This window comes from Nymphaea colorata, chromosome 3 (assembly GCF_008831285.2).
Source record: "Nymphaea colorata isolate Beijing-Zhang1983 chromosome 3, ASM883128v2, whole genome shotgun sequence".
Lineage (NCBI taxonomy): Eukaryota > Viridiplantae > Streptophyta > Magnoliopsida > Nymphaeales > Nymphaeaceae > Nymphaea > Nymphaea colorata.
In genome coordinates this window covers 28737404-28751199 of record NC_045140.1, presented here as the reverse complement: position 1 = coordinate 28751199, position 13796 = coordinate 28737404, and positions in this window count along the sequence as shown.

Sequence of the window (13796 nt, the reverse complement as noted above, 5' to 3'; positions counted from 1 at the left end):
TTCGTCGGAGGGGGGGGGGGGCTGGTGAAACATTTGCTCGGCTCGATGGACCTTGCTGTAGTCCCTCTTGTGCCCGGTCTTCCGCTGCTTGCGGAAAGTGCTCGGAACACTAGGGATACACAAGGCGGATTCGTACTTCAAAAATACTTATGGTAGACCAAGTGATTTTCGCGTTAGCCCCTTTCACCCGGGAGCCGTCGCCCAAATCACATGTATGGGAGATCATATGCATCAATCGGCTGCTGTAGTCCCTCCTGTGCCCGGTCTTCCGCTGCTCGCGGACAGCGTCGGGAACAGTAGGGATACAGAAAGCGAATTCGCTTGATACTTCAAAAATATTTAATATTTATGGTAGACCAAGTGATTTTCGCGTTGGCCCTTTTTATGGGGGAGCCATCGCCCAAATCACCTATAGGTTAACCACCAGCTCGGATCGACGGACTTGACACCCTTCGACCTTGCTGCCGTCCCTCGTGTGCCCTTTCTTCACTGCGAGCGGCCATTTTTTCTTGGTTCCGCGTGCTTCCGTAGCTGTCTTTTCAGTTTCTCCTGCGTCCGGTTTTGCCTGGGCCATTTGTAGTCCACGCGGTGCGACTGCCTTCTTCTCGGCCTCCGACTGCTGTCAAGGCCTTTGTTTGGCAGGTGCTATGCAACGTGTCCTTCCCTGCCTGGCCCTCGGCCTGCAGTGCTCGCTGTTCCCCGACAGCGCCTGCGGTGTCCTTTGGGACCGGATCAGGTACACAAGTGGATTCACGAATGGTCTGGAACATTTATGGTAGACTAGGTGATTTTCGCGTTAGCCCCTTTTACCCGGGAGCGATCGCCCAAATCACCTGCGTAGGAGATTGATGCTCGGTTTGACGGATCCCCGTTGCCTTTGCTGTTTGCTTCTTGCTTGTTTTTATCGGTTGTTCCACGACGGTTCGGTTTGATCGAGAATCTATCTCGCGTTTCAACATTATGCGCCTCCCAAGTTCCGCTTGTCCGCATGGCTATGCCGGCGTGAAGGCGACCGTTGGGAAGCGCCTGATGTCTTGGCGCATGAGTGGCGTTGGCTGCGTCTCCCATCGGCGTCATGGCTGTTTTGGTTTGCCATGAACCGTTTGGGTGATGTGCTTGTTATATTGGTGTGGTTGACGCTAAGTTTGTTTTGCCCCTACGTTTGGTCTCTGTATTGCTGCCGCTTTGGTGAACGCCGTCTTGTTAAGGACATTAACGCAGCCATCCGCATGGTGTGCGGAGGGCTTGGGCGTGCGGCTTTTGGCCTCTCAGCTTTTGTGCTGATCGTTGGTTATTTCTGTCGTTACGTCGGCTTTATGGATTCTCAGTACGTTTCGGGCGCCGGTGGGCAGTTTTTAATGCTGTTCTTCCTAAAACGTCGTCCGCAGTGATGTCAAAAACGAAACGATGATTGACCGTCGGTAGCTATCGGTTCTTTTGTGGCCGGGGCCTCTGACGTTGTCGATGTGTTGCTACCTGGTTGATCCTGCCAGTAGTCATATGCTTGTCTCAAAGATTAAGCCATGCATGTGTAAGTATGAACTAATTCAGACTGTGAAACTGTTACGGACCAACTTGTAGGTCCAGACCCAACTCGGCGTGATCAGGCCGAAACCAGTCGGTCAAGACGAAAGGCCTCGGATTTGTGGACACAGGCGCTAAGGCAGCACGAAGAAAGTCCAAGCGAGGCTAAGTCAGCACTCGAGCCAGTTGCAGCGGGCGGCGTGGGAGGAGCAACTAGGTCCGAAAGAGTGCTCAAACCAGGTGGAACTCAAGACGTTCTAGAACCTATTGCGAGGCTCACCGAGCTTGATCAGGTTAATCCGAGCGTGAGTCCAAATTCCCCGAACGCTTGAGCCTATCTAAAGCCGAGAGGCTTAGGTTCAGGTCCGAGCCAATCGGACTTGACCCATGCTCGAATTTCCGAAGTGTGGGCGGTAACCCACACGAGGTCCCCGCCCTAAGTCCACAAGACTTAGGGACTTTAGCTTTCGATTTTTGAGTTGGGCGCTAGGCCCGGTTTAGGTTGCGTCATCTATTTCATGTCGACGTCAAGTTTTGTAGTAGAGACCTAGCAAGGCGGGTTGTGCCTTGCGCATTTTTGACATTAGACTAAGTAGCGAGCTAGGTTAACATGTAATTAGGGCTCGCATTATGTTTAGTATATATTCTGTAAACTCAATGTAGAAAGGATCGAAAAATTAATCAAAGATTGGTATTTGGTGTGGCACTCTCTCTCTCCTCGCACGAGGCTTCTCCCCTCTCGTCTCCCACCTTGTTCAACCCGAGAACCAGGCGTCTTCTCCCTCCTCGCGTCCTCTACCTCCACGACGCTTCCGAATCCAGAAATTCCTTGAAGAGCCGCCGTCCGAGACATAGGCATAAGGAAGAAGGCATCGGCGGATCTCCACCACCGGCGGCGATCCCTCCCTTGTCACGTAAGTACCCCCTTTCGAGCTTTTTCAAAGTTCTGAAATCGGTGCCTTTGCCCTGATCACGAGGGTACTGTGAGGCCGATTCCAGCATAGGGAAGATTGAAGGCGACGGATCTACCGCCGGCTTCAATTCGACACCGAAGAGGAGACGAATTTCGATCTCTCTCTCGCTGCCCGATTGCTGCATTCTGCCTTAGAACACAGGGCGTCTTCTCTCGGTTCCTCCCTCGGCATACCCGAAGAGGGGAATCAGAATTTGGGCGTTTTCTGTTCTAATCAGAAATTGCAGATCGCGTCGCGGGATTGAAATCAGACGTTTGATCCCTAGTAGGCAGTTGGCCGGATTAGAAAGACAAATCGATAAGAAAATTACAATTTCTAGCGGCCTGTTCTCCCTTTTGATCTGTCGGACCAGAGGCTCAAAAGTTAAGAAATCTCGCTCTCTGGTCGAGATCTGAAGAAGAGGAGTGATCCCCGTGAATCGCCCAGAAAAGAGCTTTCTAAATATCAAAAAGGGGCGAGTTCCGTCGGCTGGATCTCGAGATAGAATCTCGCCGGAAAATTGTTTGAATCCGGCCATCGCTGCTAATTCCGGTGGTCGCCATTGATTCCGGCGTTAGGGACCGAATTGCCCTTCTTCCCTAGTGTTTTAACTAAAATTTTGAAAGGGGTATTACGGTCAATTAAGTTCCGAGCGTTAGCTCAGGCCGCCGGTGCGAATTGGAGCTTCCTCCTCCGTCGCATCTGCCATTTCCGGCAAGTCCACCTCCGTTTCATCTCAGCCTTTAATTTCGACATCTGTCCATCATCCAGCCGCCCATCTGTGCCCTTGTCCCAGCTGCTGCCATCTGTCCCGATTCAGGATCAGCTCGCAATCAGCTGCTCCACCGAATTAGGAAGCAATCTCGCAGCCGCCGCTCCCCTTCCAGCTCCTCGCCATCTCCACCGCGTCAACCCTAACTCGCAAGGATCCTCACGCGTTCATCTTGACACGTGTCGCAATCCGAGCCAGCCCTCCGCCACCTCACTCGCCACCTCACCTGCCAGCTACCCACCTTGGTCCCGCATCTCGCCACTTGTCCCCAGCCAGGCCCTGCGAGATCCCCTTTTCCTATTTCCTTGGATCTTTCCTCCTTAGTTTTAGGAAACTCCTCCACCTCGCGCCATCTTACCTATTCTTCCTCAGCCGTTTCCTCCTTTCCCTCTTGATCCGATCCGCAGTAATCCTCCACCGTAGATCTGGTCCACGTGTCCCCATCTCAGCCTTAGCCTCATCCGAGCTCACACGAGAGCGCCACCTGGCCCTTCGCCCCCAATCTCCTCTCCTTCCTTGTCGCATTTCTCCCTAACCCTTAGGCGAGAATTCGAGCTCCATTCCTAAGAGCTAGCGTTCTCTAGCTCTCTCTGTCGTGTCCGTCCGTCTTGCCACGTGGCAAGCATCGGTGCATTCCCTGGGTAAGACCAGCCCAGTCAACCGAACCCACTAGGCAACCTCCTGCACCGAACCCGCACCTAGGCTAAACCTCTACCGAGCCAACCTAGATCGGCATTGACCCTTAGCCTTAGTCAACTAGGTCAGCTAGTCCACCAAGCCCACTTCGTTGGTAGCCTCCCTTAGCGACTCGAGCCTACCTCGAGTGACCCTTGACCTACTTGACCCGGACCCATTGACTCGGTCCATTTAGTCAACCACCTAGTTAGTTGAACCTTCCGCACTTGGTCAACTTTGACCAGCACCGTGAGCTTAGGCTCGACCTTAACCTCCCTTACTGAACCAACCTATTAGCTAGGTCAACCCGTGACTGAACCTAAACCCTGTTTGACTGAGCCTACCCTGACCCGAACCTGCTTGACTAGACCTACCACCTAGTAGAGCCCAACCGAAACCAGCCAACCCAGCCTTAGCTAGGATTAGGTTCAGCCGGCTCGCCGGCCCTTACAACGGCCCCTGCCTCTTCGTCGGCATCCACCGGCGCCCGTGGCCGAGCCACACTCCGGAGTTAGGCAGGCAGGCGCTGTCGCTGTGACAGCAGCCCCCCTCGGCAGTCCAGGCGGCCCTTCCGGCCCTGTTCCGTCTTCTTCAGTGCAGCAGCAGCACATCGGCAGCAGACGCCAGGCGACCTCGTCCTGATCGGCGACCCTCGACCAGACAGCAGACGATCGCTCCCGGCATCCTCGACGGCACGACCGTAGCAGTTCGAGACAGCGTCCTCGTTCCCGGCGCGCGTCTGCCTCTAGGCCCAGCGAGTGTCAGCAGCGGTCTTGGCTCGACGTTAGCGCTGCTACCGCAGAATTCATCGCGGCAACAGCGCAGCGGCCACCGTAAACGAGCAGCGACCAGACCTCGGCAGTCAACCCGTCCACCAGCGTGCGGCCTACCTTCAGCGTCTTCAGGCAGCGGTCAGCCCGAGCAGCAGGCTACGTGGAGGCACACCTCAGTCGGTCTTCCTGTTCTGTGAGCTGCAGTGCTCGGGGGCAGGTCATCACCCCGAGACCTATCCGGCTACGCCAAGGGCGATCCTTGGCCGGTATCGTCTCCTATCCCCCTTGTAGCTTCGGGCGGGATTTGCTTTCAGTCGTAGGTAGCATATTAGTTTATTTCCAGCATTTCTGTTTAGCCTTGGCTTCGGCCTAGCTCCCCCGTGAGGTACCTCGAGGGCACTGTGCCCGAGACACGACCACAAGGAGCCAGACCCCTATTTACTTCTGTTGGGTGTGGTTTGTACGTTAGTGTGGTTTGCGTGGTTTGTGAGTGAGATTGAGTGTTCTCTTGTATCGCTCGCGAATTGTAAAGGCCTCACGACCCTGTTAGTGTTTTTGTAGTAGGCAGACTTAGTTAGGAATATTTGGGACTCGGGTAACCTACAAGTGTATCTCCCTACCTATTGGGTTTTGCGCCGGGGTCCTGTCCGGCCGGGTAGATCATTGTGTAATTACCTAGGTTTTTCGGTTTTTAGAATAGGCCTCAAGAAGGTCCTGGGAAGTTTAGGATCGCATTGGTCGGATTTTCTTAGGCCAACCGGTGTGGTCCTAACAATTGGTATCAGAGCGAATCTTGAGGAACACCGTCGGTTCGAGCACTTAGACCTACGAGGAAGCTTCATCAACGGCAGTGCAGACGGTCTTCTTTTCGGATTTCCCGAGTGTCAGTGGACTTCTTTTGGTTATCTAGTCAGTCTATTTTCGGTTATCTAGAGCAGATTTTAGTTTTCTGGAGTCCCCACGACTTCCGTCTTCGTACGTGTTTAAGGCTTTGCTTGCTCACTTTTAGCAAGTAGAGGGCTGTACATTCCGTGCACCCGAGGGCAGCCGAGCTCCCGGTTCGTCACCGAGGCACCAGGAGGGTGCGGTGATTTAGGCTTCTAAAAGCCCGGCCGTGGGCGAAGTGGGAGTGCCGAGGCGCTTAGGCGAAGCGCGGCACTAGACGGGCCAACCCGTCTCCCTTGCCTCTAAACGCGCTACCGGCAGCTAGGGCAGCGGCAGCGTAGGGCAGTAGGGCAGAGTCAGTCGGCAGATCAGGTCTTCGGGCAGGGATCAGCCAGCAGTTTAGGAGTCGGACAGCGACTTCTCGCTTGAGAGTGGCAGCGTCAGTTTTTTGGAATTTTAGCTAGGATTTCTTTCTTCGGTAGTTCTTTGACATATAACCGCCCAAACAATTATGGGCAAGTCAAAGAAGCAGTTCAATCCCGACGAGCCTGTCCTTGAGGAGCCCCTCAACGATCAACCTGAGGAAGCTCCAAGCACACAAGCGGGACCAGTTCCCAACTATGCATGGGCAGAATTTTGAACATTGAAAAAGAGCTGTTGCAAATGAGAAATGATATGAACAAATCCGATCAAGTCCGCAAACGAGAATTGGAAAGACAAAACCGAGAGCGGCAAAATGAGATGGATGAAATTCGCGGTCTTTTGAAGCAGTTAGCGACCAACCAGAACCCAGGAGGGGAAAGGACCACTCAGGGTCCGAACAAAGGCAAAGGTGTGTTAGGTGCCCCTACCTACCCCACCGATACTGAGATAGACCGAACAATCTCTCGCACATCGGAACAAGTACGGAAGGGGGCAGACTTTTACATATGGGTCCCCCGCAAGAGCGACAGCCCATTGAGCCCACTAGCGAATATTATAGAACGCCAAGAGTGCAAAGGTTCGCTAGCAGCAGAATGAATCGCACCTATTACGATTCAGAAGGGAACAGGACGAATCTCCTCTACGTCCTAGAAGAGCGCAACGTCAGCTTCAAGAAGAGAGGCGAACTCCCACCGTTCGTTATGAGTTTCCCAAATTCAATGGGGAGCACTTACGGGAGTGGCTATTCATGGCCGAGAGGTACTTCTTGTGCCATCGTGTACCCCAAGACGAGTGGATTGAAATTGCCACTGCGAACATGACAGGAGAGGCCACAACCCATTATTTGTGGTTCGATCACAAAACGGCAGATCCAACTTGGGAGAAGTACAAGGCGAGTCTCCAATTACAGTTCGGAGATTCAACATTCATCGATTATGATGAGGACCTCAAGAATCTGGTCCAATCCTCAACCGTTGCAGCCTACCAACGTCAATTTGAGAGGTTGGCTAGCATGGTCCAGTGGCCAGAGAAGGCCCTCATCGGAGCGTTCAAAGGCGGCCTCAAAAGCGAAGTGAAGAGAGAATTGAAAATTCACCGCTTCAACAGGCTAGAAGAATGTTTTGCCATGGCCCGTCTCTATGAGGAGCAAATAGAGGAGAAGAGAGCCGAGAAGAAGGCTCATAAGATGGACAAGCAGAGGAGGAGACCTTCCTACTCCTCTGGTTCTCGATTTAGAGGGAAGGAACCAACTCCCTTCCGAAGAGGGAGTGATTATCGGCCACCACAAGGCCCAAACCAGGGCAAGGCCGAAAACCACCAACGCGTTACCTCACGCCAAACAGATTGAAGAGTTCAGGCGAAAGGCCTGTGCTACAGATGTGAGGGAAAGTGGGACAAGAACCATCAGTGCCCAACGTATTACAGGGTACAGGTGGTAAGCGATGACGAGTCTAGTTCGTGTAGCGATTCGTCTACTACGCCGTATGAGACCAGCTCGTCCTCATCAGATGAGGAAATAGTTATCAAGAGGCGAGCTAAACAAGCCGAGAAAAAGAAAGAAGTCCGAATGAAGAGACTCCCGCCAAAGAAGAAAAGCCAACCGAGGCAGAGTCTCTGCATTCAATGCAAGATCCCAAAACCCAACTCATTCAGGGTATTTGGGAGGATAAACGGACATAAGGTCTTAATTCTGCTTGATAATGGAGCACCAAGAACTTCCTAACTGAGGAAGCGCACGAAGATGCAACATCTCCTTAGAATCAAGCCACCCCCAAACTATAATCGTGGGAGGGGGTATGAGTTAAAGTGCCATAACGAAGGGAAAGGCATAGAAGTGTGATCAGAGAAAACCATTCAAGATCGACTTCTTAGTCATTCCTTTGGATGGAGTGACCTTATTCTCGGGATGCCATGGTTTTTCACGCTTGGCATCATATCATGGGATGTGAAGAACTTCAGCATGACCTTCACTCCCGACGGCGACGAAGAGCCCATGACGCTACAGGGCTTAACCAGCACAACTCGTCCCAAGCTGCACTTCGGGCAATTGAACCGAGCAGCCCGCGTGTTGGGTATGGCACTCGCTACTGATGTGCCAGAAAAAGAAGAGCAGAAAGAGATAGTACCAGAACGAATTCAGCTGGTGCTGAATCAATATGAGGACGTCTTTGAGGAGCCAAAAGGGCTTCCACCGCAGAGATCCTACGACCATAGGATCATAATGACTCAGGGGCAGAACCGGTTAATGTGCGCCCCTATAGGTATGGATATAACCAGAAGGCTGAAATCGAACGTCTGGTTAAGAAATGTTGGAAAGTGGCATTGTGCAACCAAGTAGCAGCCCTTTCTCTTCACCGGTCCTACTTGTGAAGAAGAAAGACAACACCTGGCGCTTCTGTGTAGATTACCGCGCCCTGAATGAAGCCACCGTGAAGGATAGACATCCCATACCGGTAATTGATGAGTTATTGGATGAACTAGCCGGAGCAACTATTTTCTCCAAGATCGACTTACGAGCCGGCTATCATCAAATTCGTATGTACAAGGATGACGTCCCCAAGACCGCTTTCAGGACGCATGACGGGCACTACGAGTTCCTCGTCATGCCATTTGGTCTAACTAACGCACCAGCAACGTTTCAGAGGTGCATGAACGACGTCTTCAGACAATACCTCCGCGATTTCATCTTAGTTTTCTTTGATGACATCTTGATTTACAGTCAGTCTGAAGAATCACATCAGAAGCATCTCGCTATTGCCTTCAGGTACTCAGAGATAACCAATTATACGCCAAGATGTCCAAATGCAGCTTTGGACAACCTTCTATTGGTTATCTGGGCACATAGTGTGCCAACAAGGGGTTCGGGCAGACCCCGAAAAATTAGAAGCCATGCAGAAATGGCCACTGCCTAAGGACTTGAAAGGACTCCGCGGATTCCTCGGTTTGACTGGGTACTATAGGCGTTTTATACAAGGTTATGGTTTGATCGCACAGCCTTTGACCCAGATGCTCAAGAAAGGAGCCTTTCATGGTCGGATAAGGCTAGGGCAGCCTTTGAAAAGTTAAACTTGCCCTTATGTCTGCCCCGTTCTTACACTTCCGGATTTCAACCAGCAGTTCACAATAGAGACAGACGCATGTGAGGTTGGAATGGGGCCGTTCTCAGCCAAGAGGCCACCCTATCGCTTATATGTCTAAGGCGCTCACAAGTAGAGCGAAGCCTCTCTCTACTTATGAGAAAGAACTACTAGCGATAGTGTTGGCAGTGGAAAAGTGGCGGCCCTACCTTATAGGGCGTAGATTCACAGTTAAGACGGACCAAAATTCTCTAAAGTACATGTTAAAGCAGAGAGTATCCACGCCTACCCAACAACGTTGGTTAGCAAAGCTGCTGGGATACGATTTGAAATAGAGTACAAAAAGGGTCCGGAAAATACAGCGGCCGATTCTCTCTCTCGATTGACTGAGCAGTTCATGACTCTTTCGGTAGTGGAAACTGATGTTTGGGATAGGTTAGCCCAGGAACAACAAGCAGACCAGTCCCTAAGGCTAGTCCGTGCATCAACAGAACAACATCCAGGATCCATTCCCTTCTATACAGTCAGAGGGAATCTATTATATAGGAAGAACCGAGCAGTGGTTCCTCCAGAGTCTGGGCTTAAGCAGGAACTCCTGCGTCATTTCCATGACACCCCTGCCGCGGGTCATGAGGGGGTTTCTAAAACCCTAAGCAGAATTAAAGCCCAATTTTGGTGGCGTGGCATGAAGGCAGAGTACAAAGGTACATCCGGAGTTGCCTGGTATGCCAGAGGGAAAATACGAGGCCATTAGACCTCCAGGGCATTTAGTTCCCCTCCCCATACCAGCCAAACCATGGACCGATGTGACCATGGATTTTATTGACGCCATGCCCCGCTCTGAAGGCAAGGAAGCTGTGCTAGTGGTAGTGGACCGTCTGACCAAGTACAGCCACTTCGCTCCCTTGCCTAGGTCGTATCAAGGCCAATGGTGGCCAGCGTGTACCAGGAGTACGTTGGAAAGCTCCACGGAATGCCACAATCAGTCGTATGTGACAGAGATTCAATTTCCTTAGCGCATTCTGGCAGGAGTACATGAAGCTTATGGGTACACGCTCAAGTTTAGTACAGCCCATCACCCACAGACAGACGGGCAGAGCGAAATCGTAAATCGATCTCTTGAGACCTATTTGAGGTGTTTTGCAGGAGAAAGGCCACAACTTGGGTAAAATTCTTACCTTGGGCAGAGTGGTCTTACAACACCAGTTTACATTCGTCAACAGGAATGACGCCTTTTGAAGGTGTATATGGGACCCCTCCTCCAAGCATCCCTAGATATGAAGGAGGTACAGCAGGCGACGACAATGTAGACTGCGAGCTACGCACCCGTGAGGAAGTCCTTGACTCCCTCAAGCAAAACATTGCCAAAGCCCAGAACAGGATGAGACAGGTCTACAACAAAGGGCGAAAAGATCGAGAATTCGAAGTGGGTGATTACGTGTGGTTGAAGAGGTTGCCCCTCAAACAACGATCGTTAATGGGCCAACCCTATTCTAAGCTATACCAAGGTATTATGGACCGTTTCCGGTATTACAAAAAGTAGGAAAGGCAGCATATCGACTGGGACTTCCGCGGGAAGCAATGGTGCACCCAGTTTTCCATATCACCAGGCTCAAGCCTCATCATGGTGATATTCCTACAATGATCGAGCAGATACCGGAACAGGACAACTTGCCCACTCCCTATCGTATACTCAAACATAGATATGTCCAAAGACAAGGGAGAACACGGCATGAGGTATTAGTGGAATGGGAGGGACCTGACAGAGGAACCTCTTGGGAAGAGTTTGGGTCAGTGGCTCATCGCTTTCCCTCCTCTAGCGCTCGAGGACAAGCGCATTCTAGGGAGGGGGAATCTGTTACGGACCGACTTGTAGGTCCAGACCCAACTCGGCGTGATCAGGCCGAAACCAGTCGGTCAAGACGAAAGGCCTCGGATTTGTGGACACAGGCGCTAAGGCAGCACGAAGAAAGTCCAAGCGAGGCTAAGTCAGCACTCGAGCCAGTTGCAGCGGGCGGCGTGGGAGGAGCAACTAGGTCCGAAAGAGTGCTCAAACCAGGTGGAACTCAAGACGTTCTAGAACCTATTGCGAGGCTCACCGAGCTTGATCAGGATAACCGAGCGTGAGTCCAAATTCCCCGAACGCTTGAGCCTATCTAAAGCCGAGAGGCTTAGGTTCAGGTCCGAGTCAATCGGACTTGACCCGTGCTCGAAATTCCGAAGTGTGGGCGGTAACCCACACGAGGTCCCCGCCCTAAGTCCACAAGACTTAGGGACTTTAGCTTTTGATTTTCGAGTTGGGCGCTAGGCCCGGGTTAGGTTGCGTCATCTATTTCATGTCAACGTTCAGTTTTGAAGTAGAGACCCAGCAAGGCGGGTTGTGCCTTGCGCATTTTTGACATTAGACTAAGAAGCGAGCTAGGATAACATGTAATTAGGGCTCGCATTATGTTTAGTATATATTCTGTAAACTCAATGTACAATGGATCAAAAAATTAATCAAAGATTGGCATTTGGTGTGGCACTCTCTCTCTCCTCGCACGAGGCTTCTCCCCTCTCGTCTCCCACCTTGTTCAACCCGAGAACCAGGCGTCTTCTCCCCCCTCGCGTCCTCTACCTCCACGGCGCTTCCGAATCCAGAAATTCCTTGAAGAGCCGCCGTCTGAGACATAGGCATAAGGAAGAAGGCATCGGCGGATCTCCACCACCGGCGGCGATCCCTCCCTTGTCACGTAAGTACCCCCTTTCGAGCTTTTTCAAAGTTCTGAAATCGGTGCCTTTGCCCTGATCACGAGGGTACTGTGAGGCCGATTCCAGCATAGGGAAGATTGAAGGCGACGGACTACCGCCGGCTTCAATTCGACACCGAAGAGGAGACGAATCTCGATCTCTCTCTCGCTGCCCGATTGCTGCATTCTGCCTTAGAACACAGGGCGTCTTCACTCGGTTCCTCCCTCGGCATACCCGAAGAGGGGAATCAATATTTGGGCGTTTTCTGTTCTAATCAGAAATTGCAGATCGCGTCGCGGGATTGGAATCAGACGTTTGATCCCTAGTAGGGAGTTGGCCGGATTAGAAAGACAAAACGATAAGAAAATTACAATTTCTAGCGGCCTGTCCTCCCCTTTTGATCTGTCAGACCAGAGGCTCAAAAGTTACGAAATCTCGCTCTCTGGTCGAGATCTGAAGAAGAGGAGTGATCCCCGTGAATCGCCCAGAAAAGAGCTTTCTAATTATCAAAAAGGGGCGAATTCTGTCGGCTGGATCTCGAGATAGAATCTCGCCGGAAAATTGCTTGAATCCGGCCATCGCTGATAATTCCGGTGGTCGCCATTGATTCCGGTGTTAAGGACCGAATTGCCCTCCTTCCCTAGTGTTTTAATTAAAATCTGTAAGGGGTATATCGGTCACGGGACTCTCGGATCAAGTTCTGGCCGCCGGCGTGAAGTGGAAGATTCCGACGAGGCCTAGCATCCGATTCCGGTAAGTCCTTCTCCGTTCCATCCTAGCCCTTCGTTTCAACACCTGTCAGCCCTCCAGCCGTTCATCTGAGCCCTTGTCCCAGCTGCTGCCATCTGTCCCGATCCAGGATCAGCTCGCCATCAGCTGCTCCACCAAATCAGGAAGCAATCCCGCAGCCGCAGCCCCCCTCCAGCTCCTCGCCATCTCCACCGCGTCAACCCTAAATCGCAAGGATTCTCACGCGTTCATCTTGACACGTGTTGCAATCCAAGCCAGCCTTCCGCCACCTCACTCGCCACCTCACCTGCCAGCTCCCCCCTCGGTCCCGCCTTCTGCCACTTGTCCTCAAGCCAGGCCCCGCGAGATCCCCTTTCCCTATTCCTCGGATCTTGCCTCCTTAGACTTAGGAAATTCCTCCACCTCGCGCAACCTTACCTATTCTTCCTCAGCCGTTTCCTTCTTTTCCTCTTGATCTGACCCGCAGCAATCCTCCACCGTAGATCTGGTCCACGTGTCCCCATCTCAGCCCTAGCCCCATCCGAGTTAGCACGAGAGTGCCACCTGGCCCTTCGCCCCCAATCTCCTCTCCTTCCTTGTCGCATTTCTCCCTAACCCTTAGGCGAGAATTCGAGCTCTATTCCTAATAGCTAGCATTCTTCTAGCTCTCTCTGTCGTGTCCGTCCGTCTTGCCACGTGGCAAGCATCGGTGCATTCCCTGGGTAAGACCAGCCCAGTCAACCGAACCCACTAGGCAACCTCCTGCACCGAACCCGCACCTAGGCTAAACCTCTACCGAGCCAACCTAGGTCGGCATTGACCCTTAGCCTTAGTCAACTAGGTCAGCTAGTCCACCAAGCCCACTTCGTTGGTAGCCTCCCTTAGCGACTCGAGCCTACCTCGAGCGACCCTTGACCTACTTGACCCGGACCCATTGACTCGGTCCATTTAGTCAACCACCTAGTTAGTGAACCTTCCGCACTTGGTCAACTTTGACCAGCACCGTAAGCTTAGGCTCGACCTTAACCTCCCTTACTGAACCAACCTATTAGCTAGGTCAACCCGTGACTGAACCTAAACCCTATTTGACTGAGCCTACCCTGACCCGAACCTGCTTGACCAGACCTACCACCTAGTAGAGCCTAGCCGAACCCAGCCAACCCAACCTTAGCTAGGATTAGGTTCAGCCGGCTCGCCGGCCCTTACAACGGCCCCTGCCTCTTCGTCGGCATCCACCGACGCCCGTGGCCGAGCC